Source organism: Hibiscus syriacus, unplaced genomic scaffold (assembly GCF_006381635.1).
Source record: "Hibiscus syriacus cultivar Baekdansim isolate YM2019G1 unplaced genomic scaffold, ASM638163v2 tig00110324_pilon, whole genome shotgun sequence".
Lineage (NCBI taxonomy): Eukaryota > Viridiplantae > Streptophyta > Magnoliopsida > Malvales > Malvaceae > Hibiscus > Hibiscus syriacus.
This window is the reverse complement of record NW_024062682.1, coordinates 82,312-105,489: the sequence shown is the minus strand read 5'-3', so window position 1 is coordinate 105,489 and position 23,178 is coordinate 82,312. Positions and strand designations below refer to the sequence as shown.

The 23,178-nt window shown below is 34.3% G+C and overlaps 1 non-coding gene and 1 pseudogene across 1 annotated transcript; both read right to left on the bottom strand.

Moving 5' to 3' along the window:
* Window positions 1-8,892: 8,892 nt before the first annotated feature.
* Window positions 8,893-19,587, bottom strand: LOC120117939 (annotated as a pseudogene).
* On the bottom strand, window positions 18,381-18,577 carry LOC120117949. Its single transcript, XR_005515706.1, has one exon. It is a non-coding gene; the product is annotated as a U2 spliceosomal RNA (small nuclear RNA).
* Window positions 19,588-23,178: the final 3,591 nt, after the last annotated feature.

Sequence of the window (23,178 nt, the reverse complement as noted above, 5' to 3'; positions counted from 1 at the left end):
TCCGTTGATTAGGCAACTGTTTTTATTTTTCTTTTTTGTTAATAATAATAGTAATCATAATTATTTTTGTTGTCTGAAACACTTACGAAACTTTTATCGAGCAAATGCCAGTCTGACATTGATGAGTTCTTGTTGAGGATCAGATTAGGTGTTGAATTCGGGGGTGTAAGTTCTTGATTTGGTGTCTCTTAAAAGAATAAAAATAAATAAAACACAAATATGATACAATGATACGTCAGGTTAGGACTGAAAGTATTTAATAAAAGAGAAAATCGCCTCAGTGACCAAAAAAAAGTTATAATATACGATTTTAACCAACTTTTTTTGGATTTTCCAAAATGACCAACAAAATCGCAACGCGAAATAAAAATCGCAACGCGATCCCCAGAATCGCAAATCAGTTTCCAAAATCGCAACGCGATTCTTGAAAATCGCAATGCGATAGTACAAATTCGCATTGCGATTTTCCAAAATCGCAACGCGAATATGAAAATCGCAACGCGAACACATAAATCGCAACGCGTATCCGTAAATCGCAACGTGTATCCGTATATCGCAACGCGTATCCGTAAATCGCAATGCGTATCCGTATATCGCAACGCGTATCCGTAAATCGCAACGATAATCCGTAAATCGCAACGAGAATCTGTAAATCGCAACGATAATCCGTAAATCGCAACGAGAATCTGTAAATCGCAACGATAATCCGTAAATCGCAACGAGAATCTGTAAATCGCAACGATAATCCGTAAATCGCAACGAGAATCTGTAAATCGCAACACTGAAATTTTGGGTATATAACACTGAAATCATAAACTAAATCCCTAAATCGCAACTCATTCCATCTCCATCTATCACTCTCTCCGGCGACATCCGTTCCTATATCCAACGACATCCTTCCCAATCCGGCAACAGGTTTTAGTTTCGCAGCTCGTCTGTTTAGTAAATTAATTTACAACCATGAAATCATCTAATGTTGATCATGTTTGGATAGATTTGTGTTTTGGAGGGTCATGGGATAATGTTCATGGTGTTTTACAATATATGCCTTTACCCATGAATCTTCAACTAAAATTGTCTTTACAAAAGTTAACTTATGAAACTCTAATGCTACGTGTTTCAAATAAATTGAATTTAGAGCCCCTAAGTGGATTTAGGCTATCTTATCAGAGAAATGGTAAAGTTTATTTGTTAACCGACAATGAAGATGTTGAACGATTCATTGCTTACATTAGTGTTTCACAGATGATGTTACATTGTATGTTGTTGAACCTAGAAGTAGTATTGTTGGGTCAGTAGCGGGTAGTAATCAACTAAGTTTTTCTCAAAACCCACAACCTTTCTCTAATCCAAATCCCAATCAACTTTCAGCACCAAATTCCGGTTTTCGTATTGACCAGTTAGACGATGATGAGCCAACAGAAAAAATTGTGAGTACTAGTCAGTATTCGAAATTTGGTCTTGGTCAATATCCGGACTTTGATATTGGTCAATACACGGATTTTGATGATGTTTCAGAAGAAGAAACAGACCCTGCGTGTAATGATTTTGATATTGGTCAATACCCGAATTTTGATGATGAAACAGCCGTTGCCGAAGAATGTATTGTTGATGATAATGAGGAGGAAGTTACGACTGTGAATGAACATGTTGAACATCCATTCTGTAATTCATATAATCCTGAAGAAGAAAAGAAGAAGAAAAACCCCGAAGAAAAGAAAATTCCACGGGCGTATAACTGGAATATGCCAGAATTACTTCAGATACCGGAAGAAGAGTTGGTAAAGAAAGCAGTTGATTGTTACACAAAAGTTATTCGTATCAAGAAAGATGATTGTTTTGATACAAAGGAAGACTTGAAGATAGCTTTGTATACGAAATGTGTGGAAGATGGCTATCAACTAAAAGTTAACAAATCAAGCAAAGATCGTTTCGAAACAAGGTGTATGATTGACAAAAACTGTATGTGGCGAATGATTGCAAAGAGAATAAAAGATTGCGAAATGTTTCAAGTTAGGACTTTTATTGATAAACATACATGTTCAAGAACCCAAGTTTTTCCTCACCATAGACAGGCAAACAAAAGGTGTTGGGTGGTTTTCTGGCTGAGTTAATGTTTTTGAATGGCAGGGTATATCGGGGACATGAAATTATGACTGACATGAATGCTCGGTTCAAGATTAGTATATCATATTCTCAAGCTTGGAGAGCCAAATGTTATGCCTTGGAATTGTTGAGGGGGTCGCCAGAAGCATCGTTTGCCCAACTGCCGGCTTATTGTCACAATTTAAAGCTGAAAAATCCTGGGTCGGTAACTCATATCAAAACAGATAGAGATGGACGCTTTGAGTTGCTGTTTATCGCCATTGGTGCTACGGTTAGTAAATCAATATAATTTTGTTGACTCATTTTTGTTAGTTACATGCATTTCACATTTAAATGATTATTTCTTGTGTATATTATTTTGTAGATTCGTTCGTTTATTACTTGCATGCGCCCAGTTATTATAGTTGACGGAGCACATTTGAAAGGTCGATACCTTGGAGTAAACTTATTAGCAGTAGCCATGGATGCTAACAATGGGATATTGCCAATAGCTTACGGGGTTGGCAAATCTGAAACCTCTGATTCATGGACATGGTTTATGGGGCATCTTAGGGATTGCATAGGTCCTATTAGCAATCTGACAATCATATCCGATAGGGCAAACTCAATTGACAACGCTGTTAGAAGGTGTTTCCCATATGCTTTTCATGGACTTTGTGGTGTTCATTTGTATAGAAATCTAAAATCAAGGTCTGCTGGTATAAAAAACACAAATGGACATACTGGAAGGCTGTAAAAGCTTATCGGGAAGTGGATTTCAATAAGCATATAAACTGTTTAAGACGTGTTTTGCCTCAGTGTGCTCAAACACTAGAAGATGTCGGGTTTGAAAGATGGTCAAGAGTACATCAACTTGGAGCAAGATATGGTTTCATGACGTCTAATAGTGCAGAATCAATCAACGCTCTAAGTCGTCATTCCCGGAAATTACCCATTACTATGTTAATGGAGTTTTTTCGAGCCTCTATTCAACAGTGGTACTACAAGAAAAGAAACCATGCAGGTATTATTTCTTTGAATTCGTAACTTATCATTTATATATTTTACTAAGTATTGTTTATTTAAATTTACAGGAACATTGGAACATCGTGTTACACCATGGACTGAAAAAAAGATAACGAAACGTGTTGTGAAGTCAACGTCATGGAGAGTTGAACCATGTTCAAACACTTTGTTTCAAGTACTGGATAATAACTTAAATGGGCTAGTCGATCTAAATGCAAAGACGTGTAGTTGTATGAAATGGCAAACATCTGGTTATCCGTGTGGCCATGTTATAAAAGTTGCTCTTCATTTAAACCAAGATGATTCAAGCGCATACGCTATGGATTGCTACACTACAGAAGTTTATCGACAGACTTATGCCGAGATTGTCTACCCTATTCCACATCCTTCTGAGTGGGACATACCAGATGACTTACAAACAGTTTTGCCACCAGCCATGGACAGAAGGCTACCTGGCCGACCAAAAAGTCACGATCGTATACCGTCTAAGGGTGAAGAGAAGAAGAGATCGACATGTAGTCGGTGCAAGGAAAGTGGTCATACAAGGTTGACATGTGGATCACCAGTGCCATCAAAATCATCTTTTCCTCTACCAAAATATGGATCCTCATCAAAATCACAATTCGCTTCACCTTTTGGGACTGTTAACTTATGTGATTTTTAAATGCAAACGTTGTATTATGTGGATTTTATGTGTGAACTTTTAACATTTTCAGTTGAATTAATGACTCAGGCCAACCATTTTGACTTAACCAACTCTTGTTATTCAGTTGTTATCACTATTAGGCATGCATTTGACTATCGCAACACGGAAATTACAATCGCAACGAGAGAATCGCAATGCGAAATGAAAATCTCAACATGAAAATCGCAATGCGGAAATGAAAATCGCAATGCGAAATGAAAATCGCAATGCGAAATGAAAATCGCAACGAGAGAATCGCAATGCGAAATGAAAATCGCAATGCGAAATGAAAATCGCAACGAGAGAATCGCAATGCGAAATTAAAATCGCATTGCGATTCTCCCGTTGCGATTTTCATTTCGCATTGCGATTCTCTCGTTGCGATTTTCATTTCGCATTGCGATTTTCATTTCGCATTGCGATAGTCAATTTTGCCTTCAACATAATGCAGATTGAAATCAACAAAATCAACCATTACATTTCAATCAATTAAACAAGCACAAATAAGAATTATATTCGCATCAATTACACAAATCAACTTTTACAAATCAACTTTTACAAATCATCTTTTACAAATCAATTAAACAATCAAAAAATAAGCAATAATTCTTATTTCCGATCATCTACTATTGAATCAACTTTTACAAATCAATTAAACAATCAAAAAACAATCAATTAAACTATTGAATCAACTTTGGCAGCCATACATCATTTTCACGCAGTTCACTTCTGAGATTAACCTGCAGAAACCAAACATTTGCTCAAACAACACTTTCTACACATCTAAAACCTACAAACAGCAAATTATTGAATTCTAGGTACTTAACCAAACATTTTCAAACCAAAAGTATATAAACTTACCAATTGTTTATGGACATTTTTATAACGCGGATGCAGGTAGGCAGCGTCTCGTATATATCGATTTAGCCATATAATGCCGAAACCACAAGCCTACTGCAGCTCTATCTCTATCGGTGGGAGGTAGATACTTGATGTTTCCCGTCGTCAAACGCTCCAACGCCAAGCATACGAGAGGACCACAATCTCCTCTGGCTCCGCTCGTTTGTTGTGGCGCGGTCTCGTCTCTAATAACTGTAATATTGAGCTTCTTTGGCTTCTTGTTTCCAGAACGAGTCCAATAATTGATCGCATCCAAGAATTTAGCCAAATGAGAGCTCCATCCCTTAATAACATCTCTTAAATAATTAAATACAAAAATCAGTAAATAAACAGACATGATATTTAAACAGTGAAAACAAAGACAAATATGTTTCAAACTTGCATTGTATTCACCCAAGTCATTATTCTATCATAGTTCACAAAATGCATCAGATAACAAAGAAAAATATGTTTCAAACTAATACCCTGAAGTTAGTATTTGTCTTTGTTTTGTCTATTGGTTGAAGTAATGCAATCCATTCAAGTTTCAATTTGCAGAAGAAGAAATAGTTTACTTTCGCAACACGAAACTTAAAATCGCAACGCGAAACCAAAATCGCAACGCGAAATGAAAATCGCAACGACAGAATCGCAATGCGAAATGAAAATCGCAACGAAAGAATCGCAACGCGAAATGAAAATCGCAATGCGATTTTGGTTTCGCGTTGCGATCTTGTCGTTGCGATTTTGGTTTCGCGTTGCGATTCTGTCGTTGCGATTTTCATTTCGCGTTGCGATTTTAAGTTTCGTGTTGCGAAAGTAAACTATTTCTTCTTCTGCAAATTGAAACTTGAATGGATTGCATTACTTCAACCAAAAGACAAAACAAAGACAAATACTATTTCACAGTGTTAAAGAATACACAGTTTAGCAGAATTGGCAGCAACCGAACAAATTTACTTTCAACCAAAAGACAAAACAAAGACAAATACTATTTCACAGTGTTAAAGAATACACAGTTTAGCAGAATTGGCAGCAACCGAACAAATTTACTTTCAACCAAAAGACAAAACAAAGACAAATACTATTTCACAGTGTTAAAGAATACACAGTTTAGCAGAATTGGCAGCAACCGAACAAATTTACTTTCAACCAAAAGACAAAACAAAGACAAATACTATTTCACAGTGTTAAAGAATACACAGTTAGCAGAATTGGCAGCAACCGAACAAATTTACTTTCAACCAAAAGACAAAACAAAGACAAATACTATTTCACAGTGTTAAAGAATACACAGTTTAGCAGAATTGGCAGCAACCGAATAAATTTACTAAGCAATCTAAGTGAAATGGCTAATCTAAGTGAAATTACGAGTAAATTTATCATTAAGTTAAATATGGAAAATCTTAAACTTACCTCGTTGCGTAGAGTATGAACCTCATTCTGCAACGATACTATCATCTCACGTAGAGCGGCAACCTCACCACGTAAAGTTGACACCTCCACACGCCATGCACCATCGTTATCGCGTAGAGTACCGATCTCCTCACGCAAGGCATTGACCTCATCACGTAACTCCCTTGACTCATCCCGTTGAGGTGGAGGTGGAGAACAGGGAGATAGGAGTCGTGGCATCTTTGCCGGTCGCCTATCATGAGGTGATGGTGGAGAAGAGGCTCGATGATGTGACGGGATAGGTGATGGCTCTCGTTCTAGAGGTGTATAGTCGGGTCGATCGGGTGATGGCTCTAGGTGAGGTGATGGCTCTCGAATTGGAGGAAGTGGATGCTGCTCATCATCCGTGCCATCAAAAAAACTCTGACTAGCTTGCCACCAATCAGTGGCAAGCTCTTCCTCCGTGGGTGTCAGTCTTTGTAATGGAATGTTGGCCTCCTAAAATATAAAAACTCAAACAAAGTTAAACGTCTACTATTAATAACTTGTTTATATTATATGAAAGTATTTGTGTTAACTTACATTATTTATTGTCGCATATGGTATTAAGTCTTCCCAATCCAACAGAGTTTCCTCTTCCAGGAAATAGCCCTGGGAATATCATTTGACGTTTTTATTGCATATGTACGCATGCTGGGGAAAGCCTCGAATATCCAAATCTACAAACAATATAATAACAAAATTAGTAATTGTTAAATAATTAATTATAATTTTAGAAACATTATATAGAAATTCTTACCTTAAAGGCCCAAACAAAGCCTGACAAAGTGTATTTGGACCCATCGCCCCGCAAACTTTTGCGGTCATCAAAGGCAGACGACAACTTAGTCCAGGTAGCTTTCCATATATACGAACCCCACGGAAACAGATTCCATGCATTCAGGTCCTCTACCAATATTATTAGCTCCCGATGAATAGGTTGTCTGGCCTCTCTGCCTAAAAAGCCGGCATACACAAGTAGTAGAAGGCATACTCGGACAACATCGACGTCATCCATCCGAGTGAAACCAGCTTTCTTATTAAACAATTTCTTCAGGTCGTCGACATGTAGGTTCGGCTTCTCCATTGACTCATCCGGAAAAACCCGGGATAACCATGATGGGCGGGCGATATGACGAGTGTACCGGCCTACATCATCGTGTCCGAATCGTAGACCAGTGATTAAGCAGAACTCCTTCCGCCCAAAACAAGTATACGCTGGTGGAAAATGAAACCATATCTCTTCCTCACCACGTTGTATACTGTCGGGTAGATTTGATGTCATGGTCTGAAGCCACAAATGGGTCAAATTAGCATCTCCACCCGGATGCTGTACTCTCAACCATGGCCCGAAGCAGGTTTCCTCAAACAATTGTCTTTGAGCAGGTGAAAGCTTTGAAGCAATTGTAGTGGCCAGGCTGACTTTATTTCTCAAGGTCAATTGAGCCGAAAAAAATTTCTACAAAAACAATAAACATACCAAGTTAGATATACCAAAAACTACACTGTGAAGATATACCAAAAACAATAAACATAAAAAGTAGTAGTTTATTCTTGAAACTAAAATTTGCAACACTGTTTTGTCTTTTGATTGAAATGAAAATCGCAACGCGAAATGAAAATCGCAACTAGAGAATCGCAACGCGAAATGAAAATCGCAACGAGAGAATCGCAACGCGAAATGAAAATCGCAATGCGATTTTGGTTTCGCGTTGCGATTCTCTCGTTGCGATTTTCATTTCGCGTTGCGATTCTCTCGTTGCGATTTTCATTTCGCGTTGCGATTCTCTCGTTGCGATTTTCATTTCTCTCGTTGCGACAGTCATTCTCTCGTTGCGATTTTCATTTATCTCGTTGCGACTCTTCTGCAAATTGAAACTTGAATGGATTGCATTACTTCAACCAAAAGACAGAACAAAGACAAAGACAAATACTAACTTGAAAATCGCAACGAGAGAATAGCAACGCGAAATGAAAATCGCAACGACAGAATCGTAACGCGAAATGAAATCTAAGTGAAATGGTTAATCTATTATTGAAATGACCAGTAAACTTATCATCAGTTTCAATATGAAAAACCTACAATAATGCAAACATTTCAAAAAAAAAATAATTAAAAAACTAACCCTCGGAGGTTGATTTTCCATTTCTGAATATTGTGAGGGATTTCTGACCGTGAATGGTTGTGAGAGATTTCGCCGGAGATGGGGACGGAAATCTTCGGAGATGGGGACGGATTTCTTCGCCGTAGAGATTGAGAGATGGAGATGGGACTGAGTTGTGATTTTAGGTTTTAGGTTATGAGTTGCGATTACGGGATTTTGTCTTAATATTGGTTTTTGTAATTTGAAAATAAAATACGCGTAGCGATTATAATGGCGCTTTAAATATCGCGTTGCGATTTACGGATACGCGTTGCGATTTTATGTATTATCGTTGCGATTTACGGATACGCGTTGCGATATACGGATACACGTTGCGATTTACGGATACGCGTTGCGATTTATGTGTTCGCGTTTCGATTTTCATATTCGCGTTGCGATTTTGGAAAATCGCAATGCGAATTTGTACTATCGCATTGCGATTTTCAAGAATCGCGTTGCGATTTTGGAAACTGATTTGCGATTCTGGGGATCGCGTTGCGATTTTTATTTCGCGTTGCGATTTTGTTGGTCATTTTGGCAAATCCAAAAAAAGTTGGTTAAAATCGTATATTATAACTTTTTTTTGGTCACTGAGGCGATTTTCTCTTAATAAAATCATCTCAAGTTTTATTAAATCAATTACCATCTGTCTGAGCTGCACTTGAGCTTGCAGGCATGGTTTCCAATGAAGCAGTTGAACAAGAACCAGTTTGAGAAGAACCCGACAAAGTTATTAAACCCTCGGTTTCCCGCCCTGCCACTGTTTCCGGAGACATTCCCCTCAATCTTTTCATTGTCCCAAGGCAGGCGGAACCGGCAAAAGGGGCAAGAGCTATGAAGCTCCAACTATGGAGTAATGCATATGTTTACATGGCATCTCTTTAGCTTGACTCCCGATTTCAATATCTTCCAAACACGCGCAACAATGTACGCTGTCATCAATGGTAACATTCGACATCATTGTCATTGTTTCTTTCTTTGCTGGTGGGCTTCCATGGTGGTTCGGATCCTTGTCCAACAAATACTGTAACAGAAGTTCCCAACCAGCTTCCATTAGGTAATCATAAAAGACATGGCTGTTCATTGTTGAAACCGAATGAGCCTTGAACTATCAAGGCCTCCTCGTTGAACGTATCGAATAAGATCATTCAACCGTCTCAATCGAAACCGTTTTGTTTGCATGTCTTGAAGTATTCAAATGCCCTCTTCCAAACACTTTTCCAATCTAAGGATTCAAAACTCTCTTGTGAGTTCATCACCCGTAGGCAATAGGTTTATTTGCATCGTTGGTTTGTGCCCACCCGTTAGTCGCAACTGGAAAGAGCCTAGACCACCAACCAAACGGAGCAAGATTGGACCTCGAAGGGAAACATTGATCACTTATCCTGAATCATTTCCACCATAGTTGTGGGATTAAAGTCTAATACTGGTGATTTTTTCAGCGAATCTATATTCACAAAATGGACATTTGATCTCAAGCTTTATTGTGCGAATGTTTTGATGAATGTAAGAATTTAACTCATATATGTAAAAAAAAATTATTCATGTGTGAAAGATCAATACCTTGTTTGAAAATACATTTAGGTACGGATAAGGAAAATTATAAGTTTGAAAATCATAACAATAACACATGCAATGACGGTATCTTTAAGAGGTAGTGGGGTTATGACCCAAAAATATTTAAAATTTAAACAATTTTAAGTTGAGACAATGTAAAATTATCTTTTACCCCTCAAAATATATATAATTCACCGTTGGCCTCCCCATAAATCTAGATATTTTAAAATGGTCCCTCAGGCAAATAATGTCAAGTATCCACCACCGAACACAGGTACTTTTAGAATTAAAACAAAAGATTATACTGCAGCCTATGCATGAATCAATTAGAAATTGGATGAGAAGAACAAGAAGAATGATGCACATCTAAATAGGGACGGAGGTAAGGTTTTATGTTAGGCTGAGAATTTATAAAATTTTAAAGGAATTAAATCTATAAAAATTTTGAAAAGTAAAAATAAATTATCAATATAAAATAATAATAATAAATTTAAATTACAACAAAATTTGAATTTTCAAGAAGACTAATTCATCCTTGAACCTAAGAAACTATAAAATTCTAGAATGTTAGAAGTAAACGTGATAATATAAACAACATTAAACATGAACTGCTCAGTGTTAAGAACGCTAAGAAGCAGAATACAATAACAGCAAAAAGAGTAAATTACATGATTAATCACATTCGTTTAAGTCTATACACGTTTTCTCATCGAATTCAAAAAATATAATATTTATTTATTTTCTTTTTTATTTAATTAAGGTGTGTTCACTGAGGGTTAGTTGTTATTAGACCTTTAACATATTGTTGACATTACACAATAAATTTATAAAATTAAAATGGATAAACTACACAAATGGTCACTAATATTTGAATAAGTATTTGTTTTTCCCACTAAAGTTTCAAAATTAATAAATTGGTCACTAAAACATCAAATAGGTTCTTGAACAATGATTTTATATCTAATTTATCACAAAAGCTTTCTAATTTTTCCAAAATTTTCTCCAAATTTTATATATATAGTTTTAAAATTTTAAAAATAAAACTTAGAAATTAACTTGTTTTGGACATGAAGCAATCAAATATTTCGAATGATAAACAAAAAATTAGAATGCTTTTGGAATAAATTAGATATAAATTTGTTACTTTTAAAACTTTATTTGGGAAAATGAAAACTTACTCAAACATTAGTAACATTAGTGATCATTTGTGTAGTTTATCCATTTTAATTTTATCAATTTATTGTGATATCTTAATTAAATAAAAATGAAAGTGACCAAATATTATGTTTTTAAATTTATTAATGAAAAGTATATAAAACTTAAACAAAATTGATGAATAGTATAGTTTACCTTAATAAAGAAAACCCTTACAAACTTCCACACCGTAAGGGACAATAGAAAGAAAAACATTAAGAAACCGATATGTCATTAAAAACATGATTAAAACAAACAAGATGTTGAGAAGAACATCATGGAATGAGTTTTAGGGGGAAACAAAAGCAGCGGTCTCCTCTCTTTTTTCTTTCAAGAAACAATCTTTTGGAGGATAATTTTTAGATTCATTAGTTATTTTACCGAACATTGTTTGAGTTCAATAATTTAATGTAAAACGCATTTATATTTTTACAATTAATTAATATATTAATTATATTGTTAATTTTGAGTCTATATATATTTTTTCGTTTTAAATTTAAATTTGATTTTTAAAATTTAATTTTTTTTTAAAAAAAATAAATCTCTACTGTAAATCAAAATCAAAATATAGATTTTGAGTTAAATGTATGTCATGTCCTCAATCACTTATGAGTTTTATATATAAACTTTAGGTATAATAATGCAACTACTCCGACGTTTATACAAGTTATTTTGTCTATTATTCTTCATTTTAGTTCTAAACATTTTAATTTTTTTATTAAAACAATCATTATTTGATGAAAATCATTAATTTACTAATGGTCAACACATGTTGTTCATGTGAATTTTTTATATGAATTCAATTGTTGATGTGATATATATTACGTCATTATTTTGGTGTTTTTATATTTTTTATATGTATTCAATTGATGGCGTGATATGTGTCACATCAATAATTCTACACGTGTAAATATTACGTTAACAATATATGTTGATCGTTAGTTAATTAACAATTTTCATCTGACAAAAGTTATTTAAATTAAAAGTTAAAGACTAAAATACCCTAAAAGAGTAAGGGGCAAAATAGACATTTGCACAAAATTAGGGTAACTTTGTCATTAAGCATAGAACTGCCGAAATAGAAAGCGCGTTGGAATTGGCACCCGTCATTTGCACTTTGTAGTACGGACTACTCACTTCTATATATCATAATCTCTCGTAAGGCCAAACTCACTCAAGAATTGGTTTCAACTCTCTCTCAGCTAACGGTATGTTCCTTTCCCCCAAATCTTGGGCTCTTTCTCCTACGATTAGATTTATATCTCTGGGAGCTCACTTTCATTACTTGTTTTGCATTCACCTACCAGGCATTAAATTCTTACTATATCTTCTTCCTCTTTTATTTTTGGATCAAACAGGGTCCCCGAGATGTCTATGGAAGCTGTGGTGGAAAGGAAGAGAAAGCAGAAAAGACGGATGAAAAAGCTGCTGAGGGCTGGTCTAGTGGCGCTTCGACAGAAATCTAAGGAGCGTCAAATGCTTAGGAGGAGGAAGCAGAGCATGCTTGCTGAGCAAGCCGCCAAGGAAAACATGGTTGCTTATTTCATGGACTTCATTGAAGCTATAGACAAAAACGATATGGTGACGGCCCAGAATTTTGATGAGAGGGCAATGAAGAATACTATTCTCTCTATGATGAACGGTGGAGGATTTGCCGCTGATGCATGAACATAAATTTTACAACTGCTCTCATGGAATGAAAAGCCAACGGCTTATGTTTTATGTTTTCAATAATGTCTTGTTTTTTCATCTTTTACAATCGTGTCAGTTTAATGAAATCCAAGCTTGTTATTTTCATCTTATATATACCATATTAAAACTTGAATTCTCTAAAACCTTGCTCGGATTCTGAAGCGACTTCAACTCCATCATGAAAATTGTTTCTGAAATTTGGCCTTCCATAGAAATCAAAATACCCAACTTGTTCCGATATTAATACTTGCTTTAATGTCGGCATGTCGCTGCCATACTGTATGGCATTTTATTTTTTGTTACACTGTAGGGCATGTTATGGTAGTGAGATGATTCCAAATTTAAAATTGACCAAGGAATATAGCTTGATTATAAAAGATAGGCTAATATATTACACGTGATTGTTAAATGAGTATATATTTAAAGAATAGGTTAAGAAAGTTTCAGATCATATCAGAAATTATGTTGTAAATAATAAAAATATTGATATCAAATTGGATTATTAATGGTTTAGATTAAATTAATTTTTTTAAAAAATAAATTGATATAAAAATATAAATATTAAAAATTAAATTTATTAACAACAATAGAAAGAGACAGAGCTTGGGGAAGCTAAATAGAAGGTTTGTTGCTTCTGTGTTGAGAGCCAAGCTGAGAGTTAAAGGTTAATACAATAATTTATTGGATACTATCAGTTGATGAGTCATGACTAATGGTGAAACTGAAAGTTGGACCCATGCATTTTGTTTTCTTTACACACCTTATTAGATCATGTGCTTTTTCTTATGAATATTTTATATATTATTATGATATTTAAGGCTGGACCCACGGATTCTGTTTTCTTTGGCAAAAAATGCTCAGGTAGGGTAATGGGAAAAAAATTCAAGTTTGTTGCCATTTTTTTTATTTTCTTAATTAGAGAATAATCTATAACATTTTTGGGAGTTGATTAGACAACATAATATATTTTTAAAAGATAGTTGGAAGATACGGCTTTTTCATATAAAAGAAATGTAAAAAAACACCTTGTAATTGTAACATTTTTATTAAAGACGTCGTATAATTTCAACATCTTCTCTAAAATACTGTAAAAAGAATTCCTATTTGGACAAATAGTCTTCGGCGACCACTATTTAGATAAATTTTTCCACCTTTCTAGTTGGTTGATTTTGCCGTTTTCTTCACATGCTTACTTGTATCATGTACCTTTTTTTCCTAAATATTTTATATAACATCACTCATGAGTGTTTATTGGGTTTTTGTAGTCTGGCCCCAGTTGGGTAGGTGCATTTTATTTTTGGAGTGTGGCTCCCAAGTCAAAGGTCGTGCTCCTATCGAACGCGCCCACGCGTGACAGCGAGGAAATCTCGCTCGACTACGACGACTGTTAGTCGACCGAGAATTAGCAGTCGGAGTTTCTTCCACCACGGTCCCATATAAATTCATAGTCTACACATGTTGTATTATGCTTGCATTATTCCAAATTTCCAATCAGCAATGTCACTTAAGCTTAACCCCCTCAAGCTTAGACCTACAAATATTGTCTCAACTGACGTGAGCACCACCAACAGCCTTATTCGCGCCCTTCCCAAAAAACCCAAACCATAGTTGGGACAATAATTTATTATTAAGGTAAATTATGTCATTATTATAGTTTAATTATAATTTAGTCAATCTCTCTTTAATTATCAATTTAATCCTTCGCATTGATAAAGTTTATTAATTTGTTTGTAATCTTAATTTTTTTACAAGAAAGTATACTAAAAAGCATAAAAAACCTAACCCTAAATTTTACTCACGCCATTCCCTCCGAAGTTCAAGACTACCATAATAGGTAATAATTACAACTTGTTCTTGAACGAATTCAAGCTTTGATAGGCATACAAGTGCCAGAACAATAATTTTCCAAAATAAAAAAATTCCTAGAAAAATATTTTCTATTTGCCCGAAAAGTCAAAGCCTCTGAACCAAAACTCTTACTCATATCATTCCCACAGCCACAATCACACTTGTTTTCATAACTAAGCGTACGTAACAATTTCACATGGCTTCAATTTATGATGTCCATATTAGATTTAGGACCCAGTTTATAAATTTGAAAGTGTTGGGTCAGACTCTCTTTTTGCTATTTCTTGCTGCTCGTCCATGGAATGCATGGAGTTGATGTGATGGAATTGATGTTTTAGTGAAGCAAATGAATCGGCAAAAGAAGGTCTCAGTAGGGAGACTGTTTTTCTTGATGAGCTGCTTATGAAGTGTTTACTTCAAACATTTGACAGACTGGAGCTTTGAAGTACTGTTTGTCGCTCTTCGATACTTTGTTTGGAATGTCTATCACTTGTCTTATTTTGATGCCAACGTGGACAACAATTAAACATTCAATCCAGATGACTGTAGCCACATGGATCTTCACTACAGTCGATAAAAGATTCTTGACAAACATGGGATGGGATTGATCTGATGTGTTTGTTTACAGGGCCACAGCTGGGTGTGACTCGATGCTGAATTACATAAGGAGAGTTTCACATCCTGGCTTTGGGATTTGTGTTTGGAAAGTCGCCATCATTCCTGAAGTTGGATGCTCCAAGAAAAATACCCTAATGAAGTGTAATATTTTTTAACAAACACCAGCTGTGTTTGCAGCATGTTTGATTGACGCTGATGCTCTAATGTTTCTTTGTTTTTGTTTTTTAAAGTCAGACATTTAAATTATTTTTTAACTAAATCAAATATATAATTATATGTATTTTAAACTAAATACCTAAATTACAATTTGTAATCACTTATAATCCTCACCAATGATCTTTACCATTTAAAGTGATGTGGAACCACTAAAAATATAGGACATTATAAAAAAATAAAGTAATAAAGCGAAATGAAATAATTCAAAAATTATAAATATTTTTAAAAAAATTAATTTCAAATATTTGAATTATTTCATTTATACATATGTTTTTTTACTAATTATAATTATTAATTTTATAGTTTTCTGTAGGCTTTTAAATAAAATATATTCTATGTCGCTTAATTATATGTTAAGCAATAAACAGAGTTTTAAGATATATACAATTTAATCATTGAATTAAAATATCTTACAAATAGATTGTTGACCATTAAAATTAAAATTGATATATAGTGTGACTTGATATAATAATAGTTTTACTCTCTAAAACTTCACACATTTTTATCAATTTTGTTATAATTTAAGATAATTTAATAAACTTAATTCTTCAATCATCATGTATAAAATTTTTATTATAATAACAACTGAATAAATGTACTATGTCGTAAAACAATTATAAGTTATTGTTATTAGGGTATATTACATGTTTATTACTCAAACTATTACTTTTGTCTCTTTTCATACTTAAACTTCTTTTTTTAATCACACCTAATGTTTACTTTTTATTTTGTTTCGGGTATGTCGCCATTAAAAACTTAACAGAGTTGTTGTACGTAGCACTTTTTATATATAAATTACATCATTCATCACTTAACTATCTTCTCCCTCCTATTTTGGTCACTAAAGTTTATTTTTTTAATTTAGTTACTTAGCTTTCAAATTACTCCTTATTTAATCATTCTAACATTCAAATTTATTTTTTATTTTAACTATATATTAATAAAATAATAACAAAAATGTCATGTCACAAAATTATTAATAGAACAAATTAGAATCATTAAAACATGATCAATTTGAAAGTTGAGTAGTTGAGTGATTAATGATGTAATTTACCTATAAAAAATACCACACACAGTAGTTTCGTTAAGTTTTTAACAATAGGTACCAGAATGAAACCTAAACTAAATATTCATATGATTTTGAAAAAAATAAATTTTAGGTACCAAAACAGAACAAAAATAATAGTTTAAGTACTAAATGTGTAGTTTACCCTTGTTACCATATCAGAAACGTAATACAACATTTTTGAGAAAATAATAAGTAATTTAGAAGAACAAAGACTAAATTATTAGAATTCTTAAATATGAAAGGTTAAATTTTTTGACTTATTTTGAATTAGGACTAAAATGATAGAATATATAAGTTTTTAATATTAGAACTATTACTATATCATGCAACATCACTATTCTGTCTAATATTTAACAGTCAATGATCTATTTGTAATAATATTTCAATTGAATGACTAAATTGTAATGTTTGTAAAAATAACTTGTTTGTTACTAAACAAATAATTGAAGGACATGAGGTATAGTTTATCCTAAAAGTTTTTCATCACGTGATCCCTTTAGGAAACTTAAAATGAAACGTTTCCCTTATTATAATCAGAAAATACGGTCAATATTTTCTTTGCATCCTTCCTAACCTATATATACACATCAAAACCAGATCACCCTCTCACAACACGATTCTTTCAGCTTTCCCGTCTTCCATTCCCGAATCTTTGCGCACTGCTCCCATGGTTAGATTTATATTTCTGCTATTTCAATTTGCCTTTTTCGGTTCTATTCATTTAACAACAGTTTGGCCTTAGATTCTGTTAATTTGTATATTGTATATATTTGGTTTTGAGTAAAACAGGATCTCCAAGATGTAATTATTGTTTGGGCTCTGGAAGCTGAATTGGAAAGTAAAAGAGAGGAGAATAGGCGGATGAAGGAGTTCTTAAGTGCAGCTCAGCTAGAGTTTCAGGAGAAGGTTAAGGAGTGTGAAATGCTCAAGAGAAAGAAACAGGACATGGCTGCCAATGAAGCCGCCAATCAAAAGTTGGTTCAGGAGTTCATGCTCTTTATTGAAGCAATTGAAAAAAACGGCGATGGGAAGAATGCGCAAAATCTTGATGAAAAAGCGATGATGAATACCATTCTCGTTGCCATGAACGGTGGCGGTTAAACTGACGGATTTGCTGTTAAGGACGGTAAAAAAGAAGCATAAGAAAGTTTACAACAGAATTCATAGTTGGAGGGACCCGCCTCTTCTGGATTGGAACAATATGGTTGTTGCTGTAGCAGAATAAAAAGCCCAGCGCTTATGTCTTTTGTGTTTATATAGTTCTGTTTTTGTTCACTCTGTAACATTTTCAGGTTCATGTTTCTTGCCTTTTCTATCTCTGTTATGTTGTAATCTTCGAAAGAAATTGTGTGAGAAATAAAATAATATTATGAAAACGTTCCCTTCATTTTTTTGTTATCTCAGTTAATAGAGCACCATAAGAGCGTTTTTGTAGTAATTTGGACCCTGAAGGAGTTACTCAGACTCCAGTTTTGCCTGGAACCACTTCTGCATATCGGTTTGTCGTCGACAGAGTAAGTTTTCAGCAAGTCAAAAAGCTCTTGCGTGGTTTTTTCTGTACATAGTTATACACTGACAGTTCAAATTTTGTGCATTTCAAAAGCCCGGAACATACTTATACCATGCACATTATGGAATGCAAAGCGAAGCTTGGGTTATATGGATCAATCATTATGGGACTTAAAATCCGAACCTTTTACATACCGATTATAATTCATCCTCAAAGATTGATACCATAACAACACAACTGATCAAGCTGTGTAGGCTTTGCTTCTGCACCTTTACAATGGATCGGAGAGCCTCAGATGAATATTACAAAGAAACTGTTTCATCCCTATTGATTTTACAAGCATTTTGTAATTGATTAATTTGGAAAGTTTCAGCCCCTTTTAGTCCAAGGGAGAGGAAGGTTAAACACTTGAGCTGCAATTGAGTGGGGTGCGCCAGGCTCGAGCTTTAGTGCGACGCTTGAGCGACGTGCGAGAGACCCAATAGCAAGCTATTGTTGTGGCCCCTCCCCCTCAAAAAATAAATTTAATATCATGTGGGCCGATGACCCACGTATCAGATATTAAACTGATAAGAACAGATACTACACTTGATCTTAGCCAAAAAGACCGAGAAAGGTATGCTTTCCGCCTTCCAAGCCCGCCCGTTTTATAAGCAGCTTCTTCATTTTTTTACGCCTTCCAAATGAAGGATTAAGAAAATGTAATCCACCACAACTTCCCGGACGATTACCTTCATCTTCATCTTCGATTTGCAGACAATTTTTGTGCCCTGAACTTCAAAACAGTTATTTCTTAACTTTTATTATTTTCGATATATTTCTTTTGATGGAATTAATACATATTTCTCGAACATCTTTTTCAACAATAATGCTAAACTAGCTTCGAATCTGGCATTTGTTTCCTTGCTGGAATGAAGGACATGGGGATTCCTTTGTCATTAAACACTAAACACAAAGGAAAGAAGAAAAGGAGAAGGCTTTCATTCTATATAACCATATTAATATATATAAGTATATATATTATTATGAATGTAATCTTTAACATCAACTCAACATGTTCATGGCTACTTGCTCTTCAATCACCCTTGAACCAAAAGCGGGCTAGGATCCAAAAAAATAAATCCAAAAACCTACAACTCCCATGGAGGAGACAAGTTGCCATTAAATGCATTTCAACCTCTTCTATGTTTTACATTTCTGACAAGTTGCCAATGCATTCTTGAAATTTTGGATCAGCGGAATCATTCTGACCATTGTAATTGGAACATATATCATGATAAACATGGGGAAAAATCGACAAACAACATAGATTATGCCAATGTCAAATGAGATTCGAAACCAGTTGTATCAGCTGAGCAGTAATCTATCTGTCAACAATCTTGAAAATTAAACGAAAGTGACTAAATCAGTTCTCACAACTTCATTAATACGACTCTTTTAAAGGAAAAAAATGTTCACCGATCCTGAATCATTTTCGCCACTGTTTGTCGGAGTAAGGTCAAATGTTGGTTATTTCTTGAACGAATCTAGATTCACAAAACGGACATTTGATCTCAAGCTCCATTGTTGGATTCCCCATTTGAGAACAAATGTAACACCAGTGTCTACCTAGTACCATCCTCTCCCCCATCTTTCACTTGCAACCTACACCAAATTCACAAACAAAGATATAACATTATGTGAATGTTTCGATAAAATTAGAAACTTAACCCATATATGTAAACTTTTTTTATTCATGTGTGAAAGATCATACCTTACATCAAAATACATTTTAGGTACGGATAAAGAAAATTATTAGTTTCTTTTATAGTCTTAGATTATTAAAAGGTAGTATATATTCACTAGTAGAAAAGGGTATAAATGAGTTAAGGACAGGTAAAACAAAAGATGAAGTTTGATGAGGCAGACACACCTTGTTTCGTTTTAATATTATGATGATATATATTAATAGTGGACGAAGCCAATGGAGTCAATGTAGACCCTTTCATAATGACATCACGGTATCATTGTCTCCACGTTGCACTGAAGAGGGTCGACGCACTTACCAAAGTGGAGAATCTACCTTTGGTCATCAAATGGCCCCCCCAGCCTTCTGTAATATAGAGTGCTGAGTGCTGACCATCTTTCAAAAGAAAAGCCCACAATTGCAGATGCTGACGAACTAGGTAGTTTAGTTGTTGACGTTTTCCAATACAATCATAAAGAATATGATTTAATTATACAACTCTAAAAAAATGTAATGATTTTTATATTAAATATATATCATTAATTATCTTCATAATGACTAAATTAAAAATATTAAAGATATGTATAAATAAAAATATTTTTCTTTATATATTTCATTATATCAAATTAAAATTTAAAGTAAATTACATGTTTTATATCTTAATTATCACTTTCGTTTTATTTTGATCTCCTAATTATTATTATTATTTTTAAAATATTTAACATTATGTTTTGGTTTTATTTTGGTAATTTGTCATTAAAAATTAATAAAAGTGTTGATGTGACATTTTAAAACAAATTTAATGATGACATGATCATTATTAATTTTTTTAATTATGAATAATTAATATGAAATCAAAACGTAATGTTAAGTATGATTTTAAAAATAATAATTAATAATTAAAATATGATAAAAATAATAATTAGAGTATTAAATATATAGTATAACCAATTAGTTCATGAGTACCGACAGATCCCGAGGATTGGAATGCCGACAAATTCCCAGGAGTGGTATCCCGACCCCTACGTAATTTAGAGTGCATAAAAATAATTTTTTTGGATAAATGAATTTTATTACCCAAAGAAAGCAATATCTGCTACAAAAATAATCGATCACAAAAAATATATGTACAATATACTTACAACAAGAAAAGATCGGTTTAATCTATACCCCAAGAGTTACAAAGGAAATAGTTAATATTAACATTCGTATTTATAGTTTTTCCCCTTAATTTGATTACAACAACTTCTTTGATGCAAATTAAGAGATCTTCAGTAGTTCTTGTTCGGTTTTGAAAAATTCTTCGGTTGCGTTACCCCCATAGAACATAGATTGTAGCACACTAAGCTATTTTTAAATACTTACAATGAGAGACTTGCCTTTCCATGTATTTGTAACCCAATTAATCATGTCTTCCCAAGCTGAAACAGATTTCTTTATCCCATTATGTGAAAGTGTTGCTTCCCAAAGATAAGAAGCAGTTGAACAATCGAAGAACAAATGGGAACGAGTTTTCATTGATGCATTACATAGAGTGCAGTCCCCGAAAGTAGTAATCCCCATATGTTGAAGTCGTTCTCGAGTAGGAAGGCGATCATGGAGAGCCATCCAAGCAATAATGATATGCTTCGGAATATGAAGTGGGAACCAAATCAAGGATTTCCAGGAAGTTTTTTCCCCATTAATTCTGATTTCTTGCCAGATTTCCCTTATGGTAAAGGTGTTGTTTGAAATGGCAGGAAGAGCTTCATCACTTAACTTGAGCGATCTATTAAAACTCCAACTGAATTTCGAGCCTCTCTCAATATGCCAGAAATTGCACTCATTTAAAACATTGTTGTTCATCCAAGCAACCCATAACGAACCTTCTCCAGCAAGAATGTTTTTTATAAGTTTGATCTTTCAAGCTCGGTTCCAGCATTTAAGATTTTTCAGGCCTAGACCCCATTCGGATTTAAGTTGACAGATTTTGTCCCAACTGACTCTCAAACCAGTAGCTGCTGAATCAGTTCCTTTCCAGAAGAAACGAGAGCATAACTAGTCAATTTTGTTGATAACAGCTTGGGGCAAAAGAAGTTGTCTGCACCAATAGTTTGCTATGCTAAACAGGACAACTCTAATGAGCTCGAGTCTGCCAGCAAAACTAAGATGTTTTCCAGACCAGAGGTTATGTAACCCCTACAGACCAATAAGGGTAACCAGATCCGATCCAGGGTGTCACATTTTGGCCACCGGAGCGACCCACTGTAAAAATAGCGGAAAATTTAAAACTTTTTAACAGCACGTGTAAACTAATAAAATCAATTGTCACTATTTAAAAATAAAACAGATTTCCAGACTCGTATATAAATCAAAATACAATTACATGCCCCCTAATCACATGTACCATTCTCTGAAAACAACGCCGGAAGAATTCCTTTACTGATGTCGATAACTGTACTTGTACAATTCTTTTAACCTGCAATGGTGAGTAATAGAGTGAGCTTTGGAAAGCTCAGTAATACAGAACTACCAGATGATGCTGATGAATGTGTAGATACAGATAAATATATATTTCCTTATTGTTTCTGAACATTTATAGATTTTTATACTGAGCAGAGATCCTACTGATATTTCAGGTGGTAACGGACAATGAGCTTTCGTTTCAGAGAAATATTTCGGGTGACTGAGTTCAGGATATCATAATAGGTTTTCTAGTGTGTTCCCAAAAACCATGTAACTTTTCAGATCTTTTTAAAACATATATATATATACCCCCATCCGTCACGAACAAAATGTGTAGGTTCCCCAGAACCATACAACCCCGTCACGTCCAGTAAGGCCCTGAGCACACAGCCGATGAACCGGTAAGTAAGGCCCTGAGCACACAGCCAAGGAACCAGTAAGTAAGGCCCTGAGCACACAGCCGAGGAACCTCCAGGTATTCTTCCTCCAACATTAACCCCCCAAATAAAACATGTTCCGTTCGTAAACGGATATATCAAAAATCAAATCATAATTCACGTCAAGTATCATATCAAAGTCCAGGTCAAGTAACAGATCAGAATCCAAGTCAAGTATCAAATCAGAATCCATGTCAGATATCAGATCAGAATCCATGTCAAGTATCAGGTCAGAAATCAAATCGAAAATCAGGTAAAATATTCATGTGAGTAGGGAACACACCAGAATTTACATATAGTATTCAAAGATATTGGATAATTTTAACAAGTAGGGGAACACGGATCTTTAGTATACGATAGAATATCAGAATTCAGAATCACTATTGAAAGAGTTCAATAACTGACAGAATAATCAGTTATTCAGAATGTGACTTGAGCTGATAAGGAAGAAATGAAGGTTCATGACATTTATATTATATGTCGATTGATCGGATTATCGGATAACTCTTAGAAAAATAGTTCCCAGAACTAATGCTTGTCGATTGGTCAATTCATTGTTCTTCCAGGGTATTTACTCTTTAATACCACAAATTCTTGTCCGTAGACCATTTTC